Source organism: Neomonachus schauinslandi, chromosome 14 (assembly GCF_002201575.2).
Source record: "Neomonachus schauinslandi chromosome 14, ASM220157v2, whole genome shotgun sequence".
NCBI lineage: Eukaryota > Metazoa > Chordata > Mammalia > Carnivora > Phocidae > Neomonachus > Neomonachus schauinslandi.
This window is the reverse complement of record NC_058416.1, coordinates 43,247,870-43,260,759: the sequence shown is the minus strand read 5'-3', so window position 1 is coordinate 43,260,759 and position 12,890 is coordinate 43,247,870. Positions and strand designations below refer to the sequence as shown.

General features: G+C 35.8%; 1 pseudogene; it reads right to left on the bottom strand.

The window, feature by feature from the left end:
• Positions 1-8,797: 8,797 nt before the first annotated feature.
• Positions 8,798-9,223, bottom strand: LOC110577052 (annotated as a pseudogene).
• Positions 9,224-12,890: the final 3,667 nt, after the last annotated feature.

The following is a 12,890-nucleotide window of genomic DNA, read 5'->3' as shown; positions in this document are numbered from 1 at the left end:
AAATGACATTTTTTTCCCTCTCTCTTTGAAAACTTCTGAGGAAAAAGAGGTAAAAATGAAGATTAACCCAGGTATCTATTTTTAAAAATTTCCAGTAGATCTCTGACATCAGTACAAACCCAATTCAATCTTTTGTATAAACAGTATGGATCCCTGGCTTCAATGGACATTGGTTACACTGACTATATTAGTTGTCTGACTGTCATCTATATGGACAGAAAGAAAAATAACTTCATGCTTAGTTTCAAGTTAGGCATTAAGTTAATTTACCCCAGACTTTCAGTGTCCTGATTATTTTGTTCCCAGGATTTAGCTCTACTTTGGGATAGTACAAAATATAATGGAGTGAAGTCATAGGTTTTGCAAATATCTATTAAGGGTGTAGTGAGATTTTTATTTCCTTAATGTAATTAGAATTAGAATTTATTTCCTTCATAGAATTAAAAGATACAATGGTGTTGAAACAGAGAGTTGATGGACACATGAACCTTAATGACCGAAATATTACAGATCCTCACGTCTGCCCTACTTTGGGGTAGATTAGAGAGGGAAGAGGAAATGTGGATTCTCAGATCAAGATTGTCAATCAGTATTTCCTCAGTTTGATAAGAAGTGGTTGGCAGGTGAGAGGTGGTCCATTAGCGCTGTCCAGCATTCACATGTCCTTTTCACTATTGAAATAAATACAGGCCTCTGTTCTTCAGGAACTCTGACATGAAAGGTAACAGGCCTCATTCTCCACACACACAAATTTAGTATCACCAACATCATGACAATAAGGGCCACAGCAGGAAACAAATGCAATTAGCAAAGGAAGCATGGGTAAAACTTTTAAACCCATAGCTTTTATGCATTAGTTCAATGATTCATTTCAAATTTAGTTTTTCAATTCATCTGTCTCCAGGTGTCCTCTCTTTCATATCTAGATCTAATTTTTTTTTCATAGAATTATGTGTTACTGGAACATCTGAGAAAATAAAATTTCACCCTCTCAAATTGTTTGCAGCTTCAAAGAGCATAATGCAGTGTTATTTTTATACAGAGAGTCCTGTCTTTTACCTTCAAGAGCAGTCTTCAGGTTTTTAACATGGTATTACTATATTGGGTCTTACATGAAACCTATCATTTTTTTTAGGGGCTTGCAATGTGTTGCCACATTAATTCTTATAATAGTATTTTGAGATCACTATCACTAATATTACTTAATGGAAAGAACACAATGCTTGTGATTTCCTTGAATACTAATGCTCAGTAAACAACCAAATCCTATGGGGTCTGATGATCAGTTATTTATTGCAACACCCACATTTCCCATTCTATTTTCTACTAACTAGAACATGGTAGTTTTTCTTAGACATATAGGCTAGATAACAGTAAAGTTAAATAATTTCCAAGATAGTGTTTTGTATACCTACTCTGGAAGACAATAAAATACAAAACATTATTTGCCTATAATTATTGATTATTTCATATGAACTATTATAATAATATCAAGTTACTGTTTTGTATTCCATTTTCTTGAAATTCATGAAGTGATATCTTCTCTCTCCTGCTTTATTACTTTTAAAGCTTCATGATATCATGGGAGTCCTCATACCTTCTCCAGAGATCACTATATTATATAATAAATATTGTCAAAATTTGTATCATAATATTTGAAAAAAAATCTCTGTAAAATCTCTCTCGTGTTTTAGAAGTGACGAAGGGTAGCCACAGTATATCAAATGACCAGGTGCCTCAGTTTAGCTCCAGTGTTTCTTTGTTTTTATACCATTTCCTAGGCTATTTACAGATTTTGGCATCACTTAACATCTGTTGATAACCCCAGATCAGTCAGTGGCAGGACAAACGAGATTTAAAGCCTCTTATAGAAGTTTAAAAGTAGTTTCATTAAAAAAAAAAAAAAGAAAGAAAGGTGGATCTACTCAATACCAATCCTGCTCTTCCTACTTCATTACTAATTTTTGAGAAAAAGAGAGAAAAAAGAGATACTTTTGGAATTTATCAAAAGTTGTGAAAATTGAATAACATTTGAAAGATCGTTATTTTTTAATGAACATCTTTTGAGAATAAATAGCACAGTTCCTTTTATAAATGTTTCTTTCCATATAGTATCTATTGGGCTATAAAAGTTCTTTAACACAAACTGGGGCGCCTGAATGGCTCAGTCGTTAAGCGTCTGCCTTCGGCTCAGGTCATGATCCCAGGGTCCTGGGATCGAGCCCCGCATCGGGCTCCCTGCTCCCCGGGGAAGCCTGCTTCTCCCTCTCCCACTCCCCCTGCTTGTGTTCCCTCTCTCGCTGTCTCTCTCTCTGTCAAATAAATAAATAAAATCTTTAAAAAAAAAAGTTTTTTAACACAAACTTACAGAAGTCTGTTGTAAATAACTTTAGGGTAACTTTTATATTAGCTTGTTTATTTGTTAACTATAAAGCAGCAAGAAAGGGGTAGAAAAAAATCTATACCAACCCAGCCAACATGGTAAATCATATATGTCGATATTACCATTTCTACTATAAATTCTTTTATATTTAAAATTTAGTACTGTCCTTTCCTATTTCAACCAAGCACATGCTTTAACGAATATGTTAAGAAAAAATAATAGTAGGTGTTTAAATTCATATTTTCAGCTTATAATTTTATTTTGGAACAATTGAAAGAAAATAATCAGAGCTAAAAAATCAGAACATCTCTAGGCATTGTGCTTTTTAAAGAATACTCATAATTTCATTTGACTGCAGCTTCTATGGGATAGGTATTATTTCTGCTTCACAAATGAGGTACTTGTCCAAAGTCATATGGAGGGTAAACAGCTTATCTGAGATAATAGAGTAAGTATTAGAGAATGATTCAAATCTGGCCTTTGTGATTCCAAAGACTGCGTTCTCTCTACTATTTAATCAGAGAGGCACAGTACTTCGATACACATTTATCTTAGCATTATTTCAAAACTGTGTTTCTATAAGACAACACTTCTTTCTCCAGTGTTACAAGAGAAGTAAAGCAGCATGTAATGAAGGAGGAGTAATTTAAAAAGCTAAATTTGGGAACTGGGTATTCTGATTTGTTGCTTGAAATAGATTTTAGCCCATCAACCATTAATATGACAAAACCATACAAAAGGTGTTAAAGACACCAGTGGATTTAAACTGTGAAACTAAATTAAAATATTAGATATTTAAATGGTTGATTCATGGATTTAGTTTCCTATATGTCTAGAGCTCTTCTTGATCATGATATGAAGCATATATTTTATATGTTGTAGTTGTGAAAGCATTTCCCAAAGAATATGTGCAATGGGATGAGTCCTGAGAAGTGCCGGGAAAAGGGAGGAAGGAGAGAATATCCCTTTTCAGGTATTTTTACCCCTATCATTTTTCATTTTTTGTAGCATTGTTTTAGTATAACACCCTCTACATATTACATTTCTTCTAAAATACATTTAAAAGTCTGAATGCACTCTATGTCTCAGGATATTGTTTTACTAAAATGGAAAATGAATAGGAATATTTAACAATAAAGCTTGACTTTGGATTTAATAGAGGCCGTGTGCATAATTTTGTAGGAGCCATTTAAACCAGAGGATATACTTTAAAACTGATAGATTTTTAAAAAGAGATTGCATGAGATTCAAAAGGAAAATGTTTTCTAAAAATATTATTATCCCATCTGGATCTATAGGGAGTAAGGTGATTTAATTTTGTAATGCATTTTTAGAGAATAGGTAATAAGACATCAATTTCTTTGTTTAGAAAGCTTACTTTTTCGGTATACCACATTTGTTTCCACTTCTAAAATTTACTGGCATCTCCTCCTTGTCAAACATTTACTGATCATTAATTTTTTTGCGTGAGAATATGATGAAGAATAAAATCCAGTCTTTAATTTGTGATTTCAAATCTGGTTGTAAGGACAGGGCACTTGCAATCAAAATAAATAAGAATTCTTCTTTTTTTTATTATTATGTTATATTAATCACCATACATTACATCATTAATTTTTGATGTAGTGTTCCATGATTCATTACTTGCGCACAACACCCAGTGCTCCATGCAGAACGTGCCCTCCTTAATACCCATCACCAGGCTTACCCATCCTCCCACTCCCCTCCCTTCTGGAACCCTCAGTTTGTTTTTCAGAGTCCATCGTCTCTCATGGTTCGTCTCCCCCTCCGATTTCCCCCCTTCATTCTTCCCTTCCTGCTATCTTCTTCTTCTTCTTCTTCTTTTAAAACATAATGTATTGGGCGCCTGGGTGGCTCAGTTGGTTAAGCGACTGCCTTCGGCTCAGGTCATGATCCTGGAGTTCCAAGACCGAGTCCCACATCGGGCTTCCTGCTTGGCGGGGAGTCTGCTTCTCCCTCTGACCCCCCCCCCTCTCATGCTCTCTCTCTCTCTCATTCTCTCTCTCAAATAAATAAATAAAATCTTTAAAAAAACCCCAAAAAACAAAAAAAACATAATGTATTATTGTTTCAGAGGTACAGATATGTGATTCAACAGTCTTGCCCAATTCACAGGGCTCACCATAGCACATACCCTCCCCAATGTCTATCACCCAGCCACCCCATCCCTCCCACCCTCCACCACTCCAGCAACCCTCAGTTTGTTTCCTGAGATTAAGAATTCCTCATATCAGTGAGGTGAAGGAAGTGAATCTCAAGAACCATAACATGGATGGTAACTATGTGCACTTGAGGCTGCCCCTTCTCTCTTGGGCTGATGATAGGCATTGATAATTAATCATGAAACTTTCATGCTGTGTATGGATATGGAGAAAAGCGAATCTTCCCTGGTACTGAGCACTAGGTTGGTGTTTTCTGTGAGTCAGCATTTTCATTCAAGATGGAACCTATTTGCTATTCCTGTACTCTGGGGATGATACAACGATATGATAGGAATTCAGAGGATGGAGTGGTTAGAGAAACATCTACTGGAGAAGTCAGTTTTGAGCTTGTACTTAAGAGTGATAAAACATAAATTAATAGAATAAAGGAGTAGGGCATTCTGGATTAGAGAACAGATGGGAACAAAGAACCTCACTTGTGGTGTGTCATGGAATAGTGAGTGAACAAGTTAGACTAGCGGCATTACAAAGTATTGCTAGACTAGAGGATGCCTAGCTAAGGAGATGGAATTTTACCTTGTAGCTATATGCTTTCCTCAGAGAAAGTTCTGTACAAGAGGTATATATTTGGGAATCATTTATATGAAATAATAATCAACAAGAATAGATGACATCATATGTGGATATGTGTAGAGTAAGAAAAGAGTACCAGCCCTTGAGGGACAGGAGAGAACCTTCTTAAGGAGATGTAAGAGAAGTAACAAGGAGAATAGTCACAAAATCTAGAGAGGGCTTCCAGAAGGAGGGAGTAGTCAATAGAGTCAAGTGATGCTCAGAGTCCCTGAAGGTAAAGACTGACAATAGTTATTGAATTTCACTGTATAACAAGCAGTACAATTTTGGTGGAAAAATGGACAGAATAATTTTGGTGGACTAATGGTGATGGAAATTGGGGCAAAGGACAGAGCCAGACTTCAGAAGGAAATGAAAAAGGGAAATATAAGCAATTCTGCTAAGAAGGAGGGATATATGATGTTGGCTAGGAGAGAGTTTTGCTTGTTTGCTTCCTTTCTGATAAACATGAGAGAAGCTTTAGCATATATAAATGATGATGGAAAGGAGGCAGTAGGGGAGAGGAGGATGTAGACATGGGGTAATGGATAGGTCCCTGAGCAGGTGTACAAAGGTGGACATATAAATAGGAGTGGGAAGAACAAAGACATAGTGTTGTATAAACTCTTACAAATGTGTAGATCGTGTAAAGATTTGTGACCACCCAAATTTAGATCTCTTCCACATATCTCTCCCCTGAGATCTAAGTCTGCATATCCAACTGTCTATGGGACATTTATACTTGACTATCACAAAAATATGTAAAATTCAAGATGGAAAACATTCAATTCTTGATCTTCTTCCCTTTTCACAAACCAGCTCCTCGTAACTAAGCGAATGGCAGTGCCATGCACTGAGTTGTTCAAGCTATAAATCTGTTTGCATTATATTTGACTCCTCAGTCTTCTTCACTAAAACCTGATGTAATGGATCACTAGGTTCTGTTTTTATTTCCTAACTATCTCTCTATTTTGTCCCCCCCCCCCCCCCCCCCCCGCTTCATTGCTGGTAACTTAGTTCAGTCCAACATCATCTCCTCTCTTGATTACTGCAATAACAATGATAGTCTTCCTGCTTCTAGTTTTACCAAAATCTTCCCTTCTCCAATCCATTTTCTGGTTCAAGAGTCCCTTCATAGGATAAGGGATCCCAGCATCAGTAGGAAAAATGATATCAAATAGTTCACTGAAAATATGTTTAACTTTGAACGTTTGATTTTATTCTTAAGTAGAGTGATGGCTTCTCTCTGCTCCTAAAATGGTTTACAAGGTCTTTTACAACCTTTCCCATCTTATTTCTCTTATCTTGTCTCTCAAATCTTCAGTGACCCTCTAGGGAACATGTTTTACCACATTCACCTGGCCAACCACGGTTTACTGTTTACTACTGTGCATCTTGAAAATCACCTCTGGTAAAATCACACTCTACATCGCTACCCCAACCAATAGTCTGGTTAGGTGTTTCTCTTAGTGTCTTAGCCTTCTCCTGTCATTGTGTGTGTTCATCACTTGCAAGATAGTTTCCTGTTTCTTTGTTTCCCCGGTGAATTCTATGAATTTGAGGACAGGAACTGTCATTCATTATTACATCACAGTGCCCAGTACACTGCCTGGTACATATGTGTCCCATAAATATGTATTTAATTAAATTGAATCTGCCAATGGTGTGGGAAAGAAACTGGATATAGGATTATCAGACACTGTAATTGTTTTATATCCTTCTCTGTATCTTTCATATGCAAGTCTAATCAGAAGTATACCCAGAAAAAAATAAACTTTATTAAATCAAGTTCTGGTGTTATTATTTACTAGGTTTTACCCCACTGGTTCTTAAGTCTTGACTGCAATAATTAGGTATAGTCCATCTATTTGAGAAAATATAGCAATACATGAATTTTATCTCAGAATTTTATTAAGTTGATAAAAGAATTAGTTGAGCATGAATTGACTCAAGAGTTGAGAATCATAGATACTTTACCATATAGTAAACGTAAACATACTTATTTATAATGTAGCATAAATGATAAACTATATGCTTCTGATTTAAATTTCAGGTTCCATAATGTAATGGTGAGCACTCTGGACTCTGATGTAAATTTCAAATTCCCTGTCACTAAGGAACAAAGGATAACACTTGAACAGTATAGGTAAAGGAATACTTTTTTCCTCCACACTTTGTCTTCTTCTGGCAAATTCTGCTTATCCTTTTCTCTGCTCCTCAATGTTCATTTTCCTCATGGGTCTATGGTAGGTTCTCCCTTTCTTGATTTAGGACCATTTTCACTATTTACAGAAAATTCTTAGTCTTTGCTTGTAAGGGTTCACTAAGTTCACTTTAAATACTGAATTTTAATCAATGGGGGCTTTTAAGGAGGTATCATCTCTCAATTATGCTCTGTAAATGTAACCCTAATTACTTATTATCTTGAAATGGTTTCTTTTTCTGCTGACATGATTTTCTAGCACTTTGGGTTTTGTTCCTGGGTCCTTGATTGCTCAGGGGAGAAAGGGTTTTATCTTACACATGTTTTTGCAGGAAGATTAATATTCTGAGAGGAGTCTGAGCTGAGAACAGTTTCCTCATGGTCAGAAATAAGGACTTCTTGCTATATCCTATTTAGCTTCTTTTACTCTCCCCTCTCTCTCCCCATTCCCTACCTAGCAAGTTGTAGATATCACTGTTTAATTTTAGTAGTGTGATGTTAATTACACCAGCACAATCCTTGCCTGATCATTTACACATATGAAAAACCTATATGGATATATGGGAGCAACAAGGCACGAATAGGCACAATCTACTTTTAAAAAATGAAAAGAATTTAGGTTTTTGAAAAAAAATTTCTAATCAAGTATGCTGGAGACATGACAAATTTTTCTACATAATCTTTAGATAAAATCTCTATAATAATGGCCATAAAGGATAAAGAGATTCCCACTCCCCAATCCCCTGCTATCTTCTTGTCTTTTCCATGGCTCTATATCTTAAAAAAAAGGCATGGATAAGAGAGTTAACATTTCTTGATTACCTTTTATGCACAAGAGAGCTATATGTATAAGTCATCTCATTTTTAACTTTTGCAAAAATTCTATTCCTTTTAGTATCCATATTTTACAGGGGAGACAAAAAAGAGGAGCTGAGATGTTAAGTAATATTCTTCAAAAGTGCATAAAAATTATTTATTAAAGGTCTACTATATTAGCATGGTCAGCAAGACAAGCATAATTCCTGACTTCCCAGGGAAAATAATTGAGCAGAGAAAAAAAAAAATCGCTATTTTCCAGGTAGGTATAGCAATGTGCAAAGAAATTCAAAATATTAGTAAAAAATGGAGAAAAGAAACAAAACAAAGCAAAACAAATCCAAAATAGTGTTTTGGATCCTGAAGAACTTACAGAAAAAGTGTATTTGGAATAGCCAGGTGAGTCTGAGGCAGGAGAGGTGGTTGTAGCTACAGAACACACTGAGTTTCATGTTGCAGAGGTGGGTAATGGGTGTGATGACTAGGTAGTAAGGCCATGGGAGGGGCGTCTAGGGCCTTGGTGCCAGAATATTAGTGAGCTAGAATTTGAACCCAGACGTATCTTTTTCTTTTCTCTCTCTCTCTCTCTCTCTCTTTTTTTGATTTAATAAAGTTTTATTTTCCAAAATGTACAGTTGGTGAGATCTTGTTCATGCATCTTCACCAGCAGCTGGGGCATCTCCACCCTTGGTGTTTCTGGTGTAAGTTACTTGAGCTCTGTGCTTTGAAACCAGTTTAATAAGTCCTTTACTAAGGAGGTCCTGAAGGGCTGCCCTGGCCAGGGAATCTCGAATCTTCAGTCTCTCAGAGACAACAGCTGGGAGTTATAAATTTATAGTTGGGAACTTCCTTACAGAGTTTGTCATATGTCGCTTTGTCAAACAAGACCAGATCATTGAGCTTGTCCTGAACTTTGCCTTTGGACCACTTCTTCTTTTTGGCCTTGCCTCCAGATTTGTTCACTGGGTCTTTGTCCTTCTTGGCCGACTTTCTGGCATCTTTCTTCTTGTCATCCTTGGGTGGCATAGCGAAGCTGGGAGAGCAGCGTCTACCCCTGCAGCCTCGCTAAGATGTCAGACAAAAAGGAAACAGACTTATCTTTTTCTAAGTCCACATTCTTTCACTATAGCACATTGCACTCATATATGAAATGATAGATATTTAAGGGAGGAATTCAGCACCATAGACATTAAAGTACTCTGAAAGCTTTCTGGAAACCTCTTTTCTAAAAAAATTAGCAGCAAACCAGAGACAAAATTTTGAAGGAGGAAACATGGATCTGCTTTTGGTATCTCCTCAGTTTTCTTCCTTCCTCCTCTGTTTGCTTTGACCAGTTCATTGTCCAGGTGTTTCATTGTTCCAGCTATGATCTATACAGAAATTAGAAATGTATTTACTCGACAAGCTATTCAACTTGCTTACTAAAGCAAAACTGCTTTTTAAAAAAATCATTTTAAGAGATATATTCCAACTATGCAAGGAATGTGTTAGTGGGGCAAGCAGATGACATTTTCTGTGTAACCCCAAAACAATCATTTTAAGAGTTCAGATGGAGGGGAGAGCAGTATGGCTACAGATTAAGAAAATATGAGGGTTTGTGACACAGACCTTCAAATTACCCTAAAATTCTACTATTTAGGAAGAGATCTTATTTGCCTCTGCTTAAGCTAGAAACCTGTGCTAACAGAGAAGTTCAGAGTTTGGCTCTGTTGAGAATGACTTTGGCCTCAGAGGTAGTCCCAGGATAGATGCTGGCATCTTCTTGTTCTATACTCTATATGTGTATTTGAATTCATTTGCCTAATTTTGGAAATGGGTAGGGGGAAGCTGGAAGAGATTAGATATAGGGTCTAGATTTTTCTCTTAGACAATTTGTTAAATTTGACTCAGATTAGTAATTATAAGATGACTTTAATGATTGATTTTTGTGCCATGTCAACTGTTGGTCATGTCACAATTAACAACCCTTCCGGAGGTCCTGGGGAACAATGCTGATTAAATTGGTCAAATCCACATTCCGTTTTTAAATCAGTCAATCCACTCACTGTTGGGAAGGGAATGTTTGGTTGATTACTGCTTACAAAATATCTATTTTTAAGGTGTAAGGAGGATTTGAATTTTTAGTAATAGCCATTTGACACTCTTCCATGTGAAATTTTCATTAAAAGATATTTCTGGCAAAGATATATATTTTAATCATAACTTTGTGGCTGTTATTACTGGGTACAATGTATTGCAGTTGTCTTTCCTTTATCATGGTTTGTAACTAGGAACAAATTTGCCTCATCACAGATCGAAGGCGATTATAATCATTTCAACATTTCCAGCAAAATATTCATAGGTGTTACTAAAAACATGGTTATGAGATTAAAAAGAACTCTGGGAACTGCTGGCTTTTATAAAGATTTTTCAACTCTAAAACTTTCTAAAGCCTTTAATATGCTAATACAAGTTTTGGGTCTCTAAGAGGGAATTAGAAGATGCTGAGTTCTCCAGACCTATTTGACTATAGAAATCCCTTTTAATAGAACATCTTATCAGACCACCAACGTGAATACACTTTGGAGAGTGCTGGATTAAGCATCTACCCAGCCAACTTCTAGTGTTTAAGGCTTACCTGCCAGAGTGCTGGCTGACAGCTGCACACTTTAGTTGCCTGGAAGACATTAAAAAAGTATTTTATTGTCCAAAATATTTCTTCTCTCTGAGGATACATGAGGTCCAGGTCCTTGGCGAAATTGTGAAATTGGCCATTTTTGCCTTTGGTATGTTCTCATCATTCTTTATAATGCTTTTCTGTATCATCATTAAGTTTCCTTGCTTTCCACAAGCTCGTCTCTTGACATCACATGTTCTGATTCTTGCTTTAGAATACTGACACCTTTTCCTGGTGTGTCTTTCAATTGAGGTACAGCATGCAAGATGTAGATGCTCACCCTCTCCATCATCACAGTATGCTTCTTCTGTGTTTCAGTGCAGTCCAGGCCAAAGTTGGCTGCCAGGTGTCAAGTAGCCTATTCTACTGTCATGTGTTTATGACTGATAATTAACTTAAAAGTACGCTTTGACAGAGAGGGGCCAATGACATCAGTGTTTATTCTCCAGTAGGAACAAATGTGTCTTTAGGCTAGGATTTCAGAGACTTCAGAGGGGTGGGAGATATTTTTGGTCATTGAGATCTTGAGATCCCTCAATTAATATCACAAAAATCCATGGTCTGAAGAATAAGAGAACTCTATTTTTTTCTTTTTTACTGTTTCATTTTATAAGTTTAAAGCACACTGGGACTATAATTAAAAAACTTTAAAAATCCAAGTTTCATCAAGTAGTGAAATAGCTATGAGCATCTAATTGTAAAGAAATGATCCAGAAAACAAATGAGTTCCTGAGGAATACAAAATACATAATAAAATATTCTGCTAAAATATTTAATTTCAGAAAATATCTTAAATATTAGGATCAAATATAAATTGGAAAGTTTACTTGTATTCAGATTGCATATACAATTGTCAAACAGAATTAACGTGAGTATGCAAATATTTTATACTAAGACATCTTTTAAGCTATAAACCAATACCTCAAGATGACTTTTGAGTTAGCCTCCGAGTTCTAATTTTACTGTCTAGCTAGCAAGAGATTCCAAACAAAATTACATCCTGGATGTTCTTTGACTTAATGATGACATGAAATGTAATAACAGACTCAGTAGTGCCAGAATATTTAGTGTCTAACAATATTACCATTTTATCACTCTGGCCTTAAACATCCATCTAGGCAAACATATAGGGAGATGGTTATAAATCCTTTTAAAATAATGCCCCAAATTTCTCACACTGGAAATAATTTTATATTTTGATGGGTTGCCTTTGCTCTGTTTTGTTTTCAAAAGACAATTTTATTCAAAGAAAAAAGTCAATATTACAAAAAGTCTCTTTTATTCCATATATATTCTACTTTCTTCCAAGAAACAAACTCAGTAAAGATAGAAATATAAGAAACAGCCCTGTATTTATATTGCATATACATAAAATAATATAATAAGTAATAAACTAATGTATATATATATACATATAGTTTGCTCATTTTAAAATTTCAGGAGCTTTAGTAGCATAGGAGGTATTTTGAGTAATACCCATTATTTCCCAAAATTGCAATGAATTTTTACTCAATATTTTAACTTTAGAGAAACATGCTAGTGCTTTGTGGGCATTTTAAAGCATTGTTGGCATTACCAAAACGTCATGCTTTCAGCATAAATTTCTTTTGTAGGCTCCTCCCACAGGACTTTAAGAAATATTAGCATGATTTTGGTTATGACATTGTTTGTGATTTTCTGACTTAAACCTGCAAGGAAAAAAAAAAAAAACAACCCTGCAGGTAGATGTCTTTCTTACCCGAACAGCATTCATCTTCATCTCTAGTGCCGAGCACGCTTCCTGGCACCTGGGGTTGGTTTCCTAAACGTTGATGTGGTAGCAGTTTCTATGGAAAGAAGCATGAACTGGAAAGTCATCTGTAATATTTTGATGCAAATAGGTGTCATTTCAAATGATGGCAATAACCTTCACACTCTAAACGCATCCTGAGTCTAACACATCACAGATAACTAGCATGAACTTCAGTCACTAAAACAGATTTTTCTTTATGCTCCTTCCTTGAGAACAGTGTCACTAAATAATTCCCTATCTGCTGT